This window comes from Podarcis bocagei (genome assembly GCF_964188305.1).
Source record: "Podarcis bocagei genome assembly, chromosome: 9".
Lineage (NCBI taxonomy): Eukaryota > Metazoa > Chordata > Lepidosauria > Squamata > Lacertidae > Podarcis > Podarcis bocagei.
In genome coordinates, this window is record NC_138134.1 from 17,556,548 (window position 1) to 17,569,756 (window position 13,209).

The following is a 13,209-nucleotide window of genomic DNA, read 5'->3' on the forward strand; positions in this document are numbered from 1 at the left end:
CTCTGCGTTAGAGATGCAGTTTATGCCGGTGACTTCCAGGCCGAGGGCATCAAACCAGTCTACCCCTAGGAGGCTTGGCCGCTGACCTTCGACCACCACCAGTCAGAGCAGGCCCGAAAAATCCTTGAAGGCGATCCGGAACCGGCCAACGCCTACCACGGGAATGTCGTTTCCCTGGTAGTCTCAGGTGTACGCGGTGAGAGTCGAGTTACCTTTTGGACAGTCTGGGTACCAGTCTTTTGATGGTGCTCCAAGACACGATGGACAGGGCAGACCCGGTGTCGATCTCCATGTCACATGGAGCTCCTTCAATGAGCACCCTGACGTTCAGCTTGCGTCGCGTAGGTGAGTTGGTTTGGCCAATCGTGGTTCCAGACGGGCAGCGGCAGTTGGTGAGAGCGAAACAGCTTTCCTTGTCAGACTGGAATGAAGACTTGGACTTGCGAGTCGGTGAAGGGGGGGTGTCAGACGGAGCCGATCGGCAGACCTTAGCGATGTGGTCCCTTCTGGAACACGTCCGACAGATGTCGTCTCTGAATCGACACTTGGCACAGGAATGGTTGCCTCCACAGCTGGCGCATTCCGGTTGGCCCTTGGACTTCTGTTGGAACTTCCTGCGCTCCCGCTTTGTCTGGTGCACATCATCGTCTTCACTGGAGGATGCCTCATCACTGCTGGCCTCTTCGTGATGCACTGGAACTGGCTCCCTAGCAAGACGCGGGCTGCTGGCCTTGCGGACCTCCTGAGCGGAGCGTTCAGCAGCTTCCTAGGCCACAGCCTCCTCAATGGCTTTCTGCAGCGTGAGGTCTGGCTTGGCGAGGAGACGCCGTTGCAGATGGATGTCCCGGACCCCACAGACGATTCGATCCATCAGGGCATCGTCTAAGTCTCGGAACTCGCACTGCATTGCAGCCTGTCGCAGGGCGGTGGTGTAGTTGTTGATTGACTCCCCCTCTGCCTGGTTCTGGTGGTAAAATGCATGGCGGGCAGCAATCTTGGATGGCTTTGGTGCGTAGTGGTTGCGGAGCTTCTCTTGGATCATGTCCCACGGTGTTGCCTGCACTGCTTCAGGCGCAACCAATGCTCGGGCCGTCTCAAACAACTCAGGCCCACAGAGGCTGAGGAATAGGCCCCACTTCCACTCCTTTGATACTTCTGTCAGCTCGTTGGCTTGGAGGTAGCAGTTGAACCGAGCGAGGTAGGAGTCCCATGATTCAGAGGCTGGCGCAAACAGAGGTAGAGGCGCAAGTGAAGCCATGATTCCGATGCCGGCAAAAAGGGCGATGGATGGAACACCGTGCTCTAGCCAGAACAGTCAGCTCTGAATTGGTTCTGTTCAGTGATTCAGCTCAGTGATTCAGCTCTGCTCAGAGGGTGGCTGCATCTGGCTGTGCTCTGATGTCCATCGATCCCACCTTCGTCGCCAGTGTTAAGTTGTGGGCGAACAAGTCAGACGGCACAGCTCTTCTTTAAACAGCTCTTCTTTATTCAGATGCCAGAACAGAACTAGGCTGAGGAGCTCAGTCAGCCTGCTTATATAGAGCTCCAGAACAATGCAACTGTTGCCATTTTCTAAAACTATCCAATCACTGAATGTCACTTTTCGATCCTTCATTTGCATAACTATCTACAATATCCCCCTGCTGGCCAAGGGTGAGAACTTCAGTACATAACAGTCCTGTGGGTTACCCAAGAGGCGAGGTCCAAGTGCAGTCCGTGACCAAAGTTGCAACGTGGAGGCAGTCCGTAGTAGCTGAAGCTGGGTGCAGGGCAGGGAGTCGGGTGAAGTCAGCAACAGGCTTGCAAGCAGGGAACTATGGCGGGTCAGGAACTCAGGCAGGAAAGCAGGACAGGGTTCAGGCAGGAACTAGCAACCAACACTGTTGCTCCCGCAACTTGGGACTGGGGCTGGCCGGCTTTGATCTGCCCGAGGCATATGGTGGCCACGATCCTCTGGTGACTCGCCTCTCCTGGTCTGGAGGCAAGCACTCCTCCTGCGGGAACTTAGTTCCCTTCGCCTCTGCAGCTCAGGAGAGGCTGGAGGGTTACCTTGATCTCAGCGCCCTCGTTCTTCCCTTACTCCCTTTTAACTCTTCCAAAGCAGAGCACCTTCTCTTCACCGGTCATGCCGTACGCTCATTCCAGATCTTCCACAATTAGATCTTCAGGTGCTGGCCTAATACGGGCCCGGTTTCGGGCTTTTGCCTTCGCAAGCTCTCGACAGCTCCTGAAGAGTTTGGTCACAACTGGTGCCAGAGGAGGCTGCTCCTTGGGCTGGAGCGGGGCCACTTTGTTCCTCTTTTTAAGCTGCATCACGCTTCTCAGTCTCCTGAGCCACTCTCTTCCGCGAAGGACTAGTCCGCTGAACTTTCCTTCTTCCGGCATGCTTGCTGCTGGCTCCGCCTCCTCTTTAAGCAGTCAAAATCAGAAGAAAATCCAAATCCCCTGCTTTCTCTCTTACCGCTCCTACACACCTCTCTCCGCCTCTCCTCACGAACCCACAATGGACACCTGTAGTTGGTGGCTTTTAAGGGAGAAGCAGGTGATGTCACAAAGGAGGGCAGGCCATTGTTACCATGGCAACCCACCCACCCTGACCCTGGGCCCAACTCCCCCCCCCCATGTTTCTTCAGAACTTTGAAGCACCTGCTGTTCCGTCTGCAGGTGGATCTTCTCTTTTGGAGCTCATGTTTCTATACCGGATCTTTCTTCATTCAGCCCCATTTCCAAAGGGAGACAATCCCAACATCCCTTGAAATGCAGTAGAAGACTCCCAAGTCTAGGGGTGTCCATAGCACACGATTAGACAATCTGCTTTGCATCCTCATCATCCTCATAGATAATCCTGGATTACATCTCCAGTTGGGGCAGAGAATGTCCCCTGTCTGAAACCCGGTCAGTTTAGACGATGCTGAGGTGGATGGGTCAAGATCTGACTCTGCCCAAGGCAGTTTCCTAGGAATATTCCTCTTAAGTCATTTACCCTCAAGACAAGCAAGCTAACTTCTCCACAAGACCAACAATCCATTTCTCCATTTAGAAGATAATATGGAAAAGTCCCTGTTTTATATACAACAATGCATGTACAAAAAAATCTTGAATATGAGAGGAAGCAAAATTCTGGCCTCTGTAATGAAGCAATAGGCAAAGGGTCCTGAAGCAGAGCAAATTTGGGGGTGGGGATCAAACTGTGATTCCTGCATTGCAGAGGGTTGGGCTAGATGGCCTTTCGTGTGGCCCCCAGTTCCACGATTCTGTAATTTGAGGTTTGTACTCTGTACTGGGTCCTGTTAGATTGATGCAGCATCACTTTTCCTTTTTTCCTTTTTTATTTTGCATTTTATTTGTTATATTACATCAGTAATCATTCTCATATTACATTAAAGGACTTACTATAACATAATTTCCAACATGTATACAAAAATTATATAGAAATTTTATATATCTAGAAAGAAAATGAAACAAAGAAAAAACAAAAACAAATCCCTCCCAAATCATATACATACCGACACACTAGACTTCCTTTCTATCCCGTTGTATATTCCTTTTTTACGAATGAATGTACTCTGATTATTGTATATTTCGTTGCATTTTATCTAATACAATCCTATATCAATATGTGTGCTTAGTCTTATTTCTCAGCTCAGTCTCACTCCAACGTCAATCAAATGCTAGCATAGATAGTGAACCTTTAATGTATTTACGGATCTATTTACAGGCTATGCAGGCCTATTCCTGATCCGTTAATTTTGAATATATGTTTTATATCTATCCCACTTTTCCCCAATTTTTTGTTTTTCATTGCCTCTCAGGGTATTTGTTGACTGCGCCATTTCAGCAAATTCTTCCAGCTTGCAATGCCATTCTGTTCTTGTCTGGGCTTCTTGTTCCTTCCACCCCTTTGCCACCAAAGTCTGAGCTGCGGCCGTTGCAGATCAGAATACCTCCCTAAAGGCCGTCGGGATGTCCCTGCCAACAATGCTTAACAGAAATGCCTCTGGTCTTTTTAAAAAAGTTATTCCAAACATTTTTTTCAACTCCTCGTAAATTAAGCCCCAGAACACCTTGATCAACCTACATGTCCACCACATATGATACACATCGCCATTACTCCCACCACACCTCCAACAAGTATTTGCTAAATTTTTATACATGTTTGACAGTCTTGAGGGGGTGAGGTACCATCTGTGCTGCATCTTTAACATATTAAAAATGCCATGAAATGTTAATCAGCCAAACATTTTTGCCCGCCACCTAAAGATATGAAACAAAGGCACCCAGGCAAGACTTCCTGAGGAGATCATTCCTCAAGTGGGGAGCCACTGTGGAAAAGGCCAGATCTCTTGTTGCCACCCTCTGGACCTGTCATGTAGGGCTTTAGATGATAATTGCAGGGTCCAGGTCAGTTCTTATTGGGAGAGGTGGTCCATTTCACGAAGCAGTATCTCTTGTTTTGTGACTGACCCTGGAGCTCCTCATCATCTGCACACACCCTGTCAAATCCTGTCCAACTCTACCCTGACCATGATTCTCTTCCACTTGCCTATTCTGACTCCTACCCCTCCTTGCCAAACCCTGATTTGAACTTCCTTTTCTCAGACAAGGGATCTCCACCTTTCCCCTGAGGATCCTTATACATTGTCATAAGTGGGGAGGAGAGAACTCTTTGACATGTGCCCGCCAAAAAACTTTCAATCTATTACGGTATTTCAGGTTGGGTCTAGATTGATGATATGTCCATCCCCTCGTTCTGTCGCTCTCCAGCCACCATTGCCTACTCACCTGTCCAGGCAACAGGCAAGAAGTGAATGAGCAGATGACAACCAATGTTCTCTCTCCCTTGTCCACACTTGCTTGCTCCCTCTATCACTGAAGGGAAAAGCTGGTGGAGCAAACAGGGGGTGATGCCAAGCAGCAATAACTCGCAGTATGAAGACCATGCAGTGGGAGGGTCCTTGTGCAAGTGCCCAGCAACGCCCAACAGTGCCACCCTGAATCCAGCGGTTCTCAACCTGGGGGTCCCCAGATGTTGTTGGACTACAACTCCCATCATCCCTGACCACTGGTCATGCTGGCTAGGAAGGATGGGAGTTGTAGTCCAACAACATCTGGGGACCCACAGGTTGAGAAACACTGCCCTAAGTTGAAATCTCAGCTCTTCCTGCTTGCACCAAGTTCTACTTCTCAATTACAAAATGGCATGAGAGAAGAATGTTTGTGAATGCTGGAGAACATGGCATTCTGAGTCCTGTTCTGAGAAATTCCTTTCATGTAAACCCTGGTGTCTCTAAACAAAGCAAGAGCTCAACTAGCAAACGCAGCGGCATGGCACCTAGAAGTCAAAGGATCCCGTATCTGCAAAGAGCCAAGGTAGTGCTGTTCACGATCCATTTCTGAATATACTTAGTTCTAGATTCAGGTAAGTAGCCGTGTTGGTCTGATGTAGTAGAAATATATATATATATAATGTCCAGTAGCACCTTAGAGACCAACTAGGTTTCTTCTTGGTATGAGCTTTCGTGTGTGCATGCACACGAAAGCTCAAACCAAGAACAAACCTAGTTGGTCTCTAAGGTGCTACTGGACTTTTCTTAAATTTTTAAAAATATATTTAACATAATGTCCATACTGGCCACAAATACCACAACACAGGCTATGCAGGCCTATTCCTGATCAGTTAATTAGTACACTTTTTCAATATCTTGACCAAAATCCTTATAGTTAAGAAGAAAATGAATATTAGATTCTAGATTTTGTATTTTGTGCTAGTTAATTGAACAAAATAAACCATCATAGCAGATATTAATCTAATATCAATTAATGAGCCTACGTAAACATCTTTCTCAGCCTGGTATCTGAGGCTGACCGTGTAGGTGCCATGAATGTTTCCCTGGGGAGAGCATTCATTCATTCATTCATTCATTCATTCATTCATTCCTTATTAAATTTCTATACCACCCTTCATCCAAAGATCACAGGGCAGTTCACAACAATATAAAATGAGAATTCCAAAAACAACAACCAACAACCCGACAAACATATTGTTTTTGCTTTATTGATGCTTACGCACCAACAAGATACACAAAAAGAAATAGATATCATCCCCAAGCGGCCTAATTCCCCCCCCCCATTGTTTTTGGTTTCTTCCTCGCACGGTAAGCGTGAGTCAGCGGTCAGCCTTTTGTCCCCGCCATTTTCACTTCTCTTCAATCCTTTCTCCCTGTTAAGTTGTGGGCGAACATGTCAGACGACACAGCTCTTCTTTAAACAGCTCTTCTTTATTCAGATGCCAGAACAGAACTAGGCTGAGGAGCTCAGTCAGCCTGCTTATATAGAGCTCCAGAACAATGCAACTGTTGCCATTTTCTAAAACTATCCAATCACTGAACGTCACTTTTCAATCCTTCATTTGCATACAAAACTATCCAATCACTGAACATCACTTTTCGATCCTTCATTTGCATAACTATCTAAAGTATCCCCTGCTGGCCTAGGGTGAGAACTTCAGTACATAACACCCCTCCCCACCGAGATAAGGCGTTAGTTACAATCGTAATGGTTTCCTTATATACAGCACTACACTTAATGGTTCAATTAGGCACAAAAGCATATCGGTTACATTTGACATACTTAGACCAACAGTGATACATGTCCAACAACATAGTCCTTTAAATAAGTTGGGCGCTTGGAAACTCTGCCAGATCGCCGGGGACTGGTAACCAAGTCCGGGGGGCCACACAATTCTTGCTGAGGCTGTGGTGCGACCCTAGGTGGTGTTGAAACCAAATCCCCTGGATCCGCTGCTGTGGGTGGAGCCTCCACAAGTGGAGTGGTCTGAGCCTGTGGTAAGTGGCAAACCCTCTGAAGTGGCTTGGTTCGGCTCCACGCTGGCAGTTTGCGAGGGAGGTGTAGGTGGATCCTCGCTATCTGTAAGTGTCTCTTCTGGAGGCACGAGCGCAGTTGGGGGCACCACGGTAGTGTCCAAGTCCCCAACCCTGCGCCTAAGCTGGTCTATGTGCCAGCACCACAAGTGTCCGTCTTCGAGTGCCACCTGGTACGAGCGAGGTCCAGTGACTCCCACTACTGTGGCTGGCACCCAAGGAATGTCCCCCACATAGTTCTGGGCAAAGACCTGGTTTCCTGGAACAAATGACCATGGCGTGTTGGCACAGCCTGGGGGTTCGGCCACGGCAAAGTCCGGGTGCAGCCGGTCTAGCAGTGACCTGAGGCAGCAGCCAATAAGCAGTTCAGCAGGACTCCGGCCTGTAGCCACATGAGGGGTGATGTGTTGCACGAACAAGTATTTGGCAACCCGCTCGTGCCAGTCTCCCCGGTCCAGGCGTGCCAGTGCCTCTTTTGCCGAGCGCAGCATTCTCTCCGCTTGCCCGTTGCTGGATGGATGAAATGTTGCCGTTAGGGCATGGCGGATGCCCAGTCCCAAAAGATACCACTCAAAAGTGCCTGACGTTAACTGCGGTCTGTTGTCGGAGACAAGGACATCAGGACACCCATGCATCGCAAACAGGCCTCGCAGCACCCGGATGACGGCTTCGGTAGTGATGGAGGGCATCAGGGCCACCTCCAGCCATTTGGAATAGGCGTCCACCACTACCATAAAGGTCCGGCCGTGAAAGGGGCCGGCCAGATCGATGTGCACCCTCGACTAGGGTGTCTTTGGCGTCTCCCAGGTATGTCTCTTAGCTGCCGGTGGGGCATGCCTCGATTCTTGGCATGCTTGACAGGCGGACGGACACCCAGGCAGTGATGGCATCGTCCATATGAGGCCACCAGACGTAACACCGAGTCAACGCCTTCATTATGACGATTCCCGGGTGGCCAACGTGCAGAGCCTCCAGGATGCGTTGACGGAGTCTTTGGGGAATCACGACCCGGTCTCCCCACAGCAGACAGCTGCGATGAGCCAAGAGTTCATGTTGTCTGGTTGCGAACGCTTGGAACTCCGATGCAAACGGCCATTGTGGCCACCTCCTCCACACCCAGTTGCGCACAAGGCTGATGGTGCGATCCTGGGCAGATGCGGAGGCCACAGTGGCAGCCGATACAGGCACTGCCGGAAGATCCTCAATCAGGAGGAGCTATTAAACAGGAGCCGGGTCTTCCACAAACGCTGGAAGAGAGCAACGGCTGAGGGCGTCGGCATGGCCCATCAATTTCCCCGGGCGATGGACGAGCCGGTAGAGGTAGGCAGCCAGGAAAACAGTCCATCGCAGCATGCGTGGCAAGAGGACCGGTGGAGTTAGACGATCACCGGCGAGGAGGCCCAGGAGCGGCTTGTGGTCAGTGATGAGGTCAAAGGTCCTGCCATAGAGGTATTCATGGAATCTGTTCACTCCAGCCACAAGTGCCAGTGCCTCCTTGTCGAGCTGGCTGTAATTCCGTTCAGTCAGAGATAGCGTCCTGGAAAAGTAGGCGAGCGGTGCTTCTCTTCCGACAGGAAAACGGTGATTAAGGACAGCGCCGATGCCAAAAGGTGAGGCGTCACAGGCAAGGACCAGCGGCCTGGCTTCACTGTACCGTACCAGCACACTGTCCGATGAAAGGAGAGCCTTGACAGCGTTGAAGGCGGCCGTCTCCCGATGACCCCAGGACCAAGGCGTCTTTGTGCTGAGGAGTCAGTGAAGTGGCTCAGCCACTGTGGCTTTGTGGGGCAGGAACATGTTATAAAAGTTCAGCAGCCCCAGGAACACCTGCAACTCTGTCTTGTTGTTTGGGATGGGGGGCTGCTGGATAGCGCGGATCTTGGATGTGGTCGGCTGAAGGCCGGAGGCGTCGATAAGATTGCCCAGGAACTCCACCTGTGGAACAGCGATCTGGCACTTCTCCCTCTTTACCTTGAGCCCGGCCTCTTGGAACCTGGTCAGCACAGCACGGAGGCGCTCGAACAGCTGCTGGTGTGAGTCTGTGGACACCAAGACGTCATCAAAATATGGTACGACGCCCGGAAGCCCTTGCAGGAGATACTCCATAAGGCTTTGGAAGATGCCAGGAGCCACACTCACCCCGAACTGCAACCGGCGGCAACGGAATGCCCCTCGGCGGGTGACGATCATCTGGGCTTCAGCAGTGGCATCATCGATGGGCCGTTGTTGATAGGCTTGGGCAAGGTCCAGCTTAGCGAAGACCTTACCCTCACCCTGGGAATGCAGCAGGTGTTGGACAACAGCAACCGGATAAGCGTGCTTCTGAAGTGCCTTGTTGATCATGCACTTGTAGTCAGCGCATATTCTCACCGACCCATCTGGCTTGACAGGCGTGACGATGGGGGTTTCCCACTTGGCGTGGTCAACCGGCTCCAAAACTCCTTGGGCGATCAGCTTGTCTAGTTGTTCGTCCACCTTAGCCTTGAGAGCAAAGGGAACCTGCCGTTGCTTTAGCTTGATGGGGGCGACTTGTGGATCAAGGCTAAAGGAGATGGGCGTACCTGTATATTGCCGCAAAGTGCCGTCAAAAACCTTGGCAAAGTCTTTGACCAGACTCTCAGTCTCTGCGTTAGAGATGCAGTTTATGCCGGTGACTTCCAGGCCGAGGGCATCAAACCAGTCTACCCCTAGGAGGCTTGGCCGCTGACCTTCGACCACCACCAGTCAGAGCAGGCCCGAAAAATCCTTGAAGGCGATCCGGAACCGGCCAACGCCTACCACGGGAATGTCGTTTCCCTGGTAGTCTCAGGTGTACGCGGTGAGAGTCGAGTTACCTTTTGGACAGTCTGGGTACCAGTCTTTTGATGGTGCTCCAAGACACGATGGACAGGGCAGACCCGGTGTCGATCTCCATGTCACATGGAGCTCCTTCAATGAGCACCCTGACGTTCAGCTTGCGTCGCGTAGGTGAGTTGGTTTGGCCAATCGTGGTTCCAGACGGGCAGCGGCAGTTGGTGAGAGCGAAACAGCTTTCCTTGTCAGACTGGAGTGAAGACTTGGACTTGCGAGTCGGTGAAGGGAGGGTGTCAGACGGAGCCGATCGGCAGACCTTAGCGATGTGGTCCCTTCTGGAACACGTCCGACAGATGGCGTCTCTGAATCGACACTTGGCACAGGAATGGTTGCCTCCACAGCTGGCGCATTCCGGTTGGCCCTTGGACTTCTGTTGGAACTTCCTGCGCTCCCGCTTTGTCTGGTGCACATCATCGTCTTCACTGGAGGATGCCTCATCACTGCTGGCCTCTTCGTGATGCACTGGAACTGGCTCCCTAGCAAGACGCGGGCTGCTGGCCTTGCGGACCTCCTGAGCGGAGCGTTCAGCAGCTTCCTAGGCCACAGCCTCCTCAATGGCTTTCTGCAGCGTGAGGTCTGGCTTGGCGAGGAGACGCCGTTGCAGATGGATGTCCCGGACCCCACAGACGATTCGATCCATCAGGGCATCGTCTAAGTCTCGGAACTCGCACTGCATTGCAGCCTGTCGCAGGGCGGTGGTGTAGTTGTTGATTGACTCCCCCTCTGCCTGGTTCTGGTGGTAAAATGCATGGCGGGCAGCAATCTTGGATGGCTTTGGTGCGTAGTGGTTGCGGAGCTTCTCTTGGATCATGTCCCACGGTGTTGCCTGCACTGCTTCAGGCGCAACCAATGCTCGGGCCGTCTCAAACAACTCAGGCCCACAGAGGCTGAGGAATAGGCCCCACTTCCACTCCTTTGATACTTCTGTCAGCTCGTTGGCTTGGAGGTAGCAGTTGAACCGAGCGAGGTAGGAGTCCCATGATTCAGAGGCTGGCGCAAACGGAGGTAGAGGCGCAAGTGAAGCCATGATTCCGATGCCGGCAAAAAGGGCGATGGATGGAACACCGTGCTCTAGCCAGAACAGTCAGCTCTGAATTGGTTCTGTTCAGTGATTCAGCTCAGTGATTCAGCTCTGCTCAGAGGGTGGCTGCATCTGGCTGTGTTCTGATGTCCATCGATCCCACCTTCGTCGCCAGTGTTAAGTTGTGGGCGAACATGTCAGACGACACAGCTCTTCTTTAAACAGCTCTTCTTTATTCAGATGCCAGAACAGAACTAGGCTGAGGAGCTCAGTCAGCCTGCTTATATAGAGCTCCAGAACAATGCAACTGTTGCCATTTTCTAAAACTATCCAATCACTGAATGTCACTTTTCGATCCTTCATTTGCATAACTATCTACAATATCCCCCTGCTGGCCAAGGGTGAGAACTTCAGTACATAACAGTCCTGTGGGTTACCCAAGAGGCGAGGTCCAAGTGCAGTCCGTGACCAAAGTTGCAACGTGGAGGCAGTCCGTAGTAGCTGAAGCTGGGTGCAGGGCAGGGAGTCGGGTGAAGTCAGCAACAGGCTTGCAAGCAGGGAACTATGGCGGGTCAGGAACTCAGGCAGGAAAGCAGGACAGGGTTCAGGCAGGAACTAGCAACCAACACTGTTGCTCCCGCAACTTGGGACTGGGGCTATACATGTTTGATAGTCTTGAGGGGGTGAGATACCATCTGTGCTGCATCTTTAAAATATTAAAAATGCCATGAAATGTTAATCAGCCAAACATTTTTGCCCTTCACCTAAAGATATGAAACAAAGTTACCCAGGCAAGACTTCCTGAGGAGATCATTCCTCAAATGGGGAGCCACTGTGGAAAAGGCCAGATCTCTTGTTGCCACCCTCTAGACCTCTCATGTAGGGCTTTAGATGATAATTGCAGGGTCCAGGTCAGTTCTTATTGGGAGAGGTGGTCCATTTCACGAAGCAGTATCTCTTGTTTTGTGACTAACCCTGGTGCTCCTCATAATCTGCACACACCCTGTCAAATCCTGTCCAACTCTGCCCTGACCATGATTCTCTTCCACTTGCCTATTCTGACTCCAACCCTGATTTGAACTTCATTTCCTCAAACAAGGGATCTCCACCTTTCCCCTGAGGATCCTTATACATTGTTATAAGTGGGGAGGAGAGAACTCTTTGACATGGGTTCCCCTAAAAACTTTCAATCAATTAGGGTGTTTCAGGTTGGGTCTAGATTGATGATATGTCCATCCCCTCGTTCTGTCGCTCTCCAGCCACCATTGTCTACTCCCCTGTCCAGGCAACAGGCAAGAAGTGAATGAGCAGATGACAACCAATGTTCTCTCTCCCTTGTCCACACTTGCTTGCTCCCTCTATCACTGAAGGGAAAAGCAGGAGGAGCAAACAGGGGGTAATGCCAAGCAGCAGGAACTCGCAGTATGAAGACCATGCACTGGGAGGGTCCTTGTGCAAGTGCCCAGCAATGCCCAACAGTGCCACCCTGAATCCAGCGGTTCTCAACCTGTGGGTCCCCAGATGTTGTTGGACTACAACTCCCATCATCCCTGACCACTGGTCATGCTGGCTAGGAATGATGGGAGTTGTAGTCCAAAAGCATCTGGGGACCCACAGGTTGAGAAACACTGCCCTAAGCTGAAATCTCTACTTCTCAATTACAAAATTGCATGAAAGAAGAAGGTTGGGAAATGGTGGAGAACATGGCCTTCTGAGTCCTATTCTGAGAAATTCCTTTCATGTAAACCCTGGTGTCTCTAAACAAAGAAAGAGCTCAACTAGCAAACGCAGCGGCATGGCAACTAGAGAGCCAAGGTAGTGCTGTTCACGATCCATTTCTGAATAGACTTAGTTCTAGGTTCAGGTAAGTAGCCGTGATGGTCTGATGTAGTAGATAGATTATATATATATAATGTCCAGTAGCACCTTAGAGACCAACTAGGTTTGTTCTTGGTATGAGCTTTCGTGTGTGCATTAAAATTAAGATTAAATTCTAGATTTTGTATTTTGTGATAGTTAATTGAACAAAATAAACCATCATCGCAGATATTAATCTAATAGCAATTAATGAGCCTACCTAAACATCTTTCTCAGCCTGGTATCTGAGGCTGACAGTGTGGGTGCCATGAATGTTTCCCTGGGGAGACCATTCATTCATTCATTCATTATTAAATTTCTATACCACCCTTCATCCAAAGATCACAGGGCAGTTCACCACAATATAAAATGAGAATTCCAAAAAACAACAACCAACAACCCGACAAACATATTGTTTTTGCTTTATTTATGCTTACGCACCAACAAGATACACAAAAAGAAATAGACATAATCCCCAAAGGGCCTAATTTCCCCCCCTTTGTTTTTGATTTCTTCCTCGCACAGTAAGGGTGTGTCAGCAGTCAGCCTTTTGTCCCCGCCATTTTCACCTCTCTTCAATCCTTTCTTCCTCCTTCC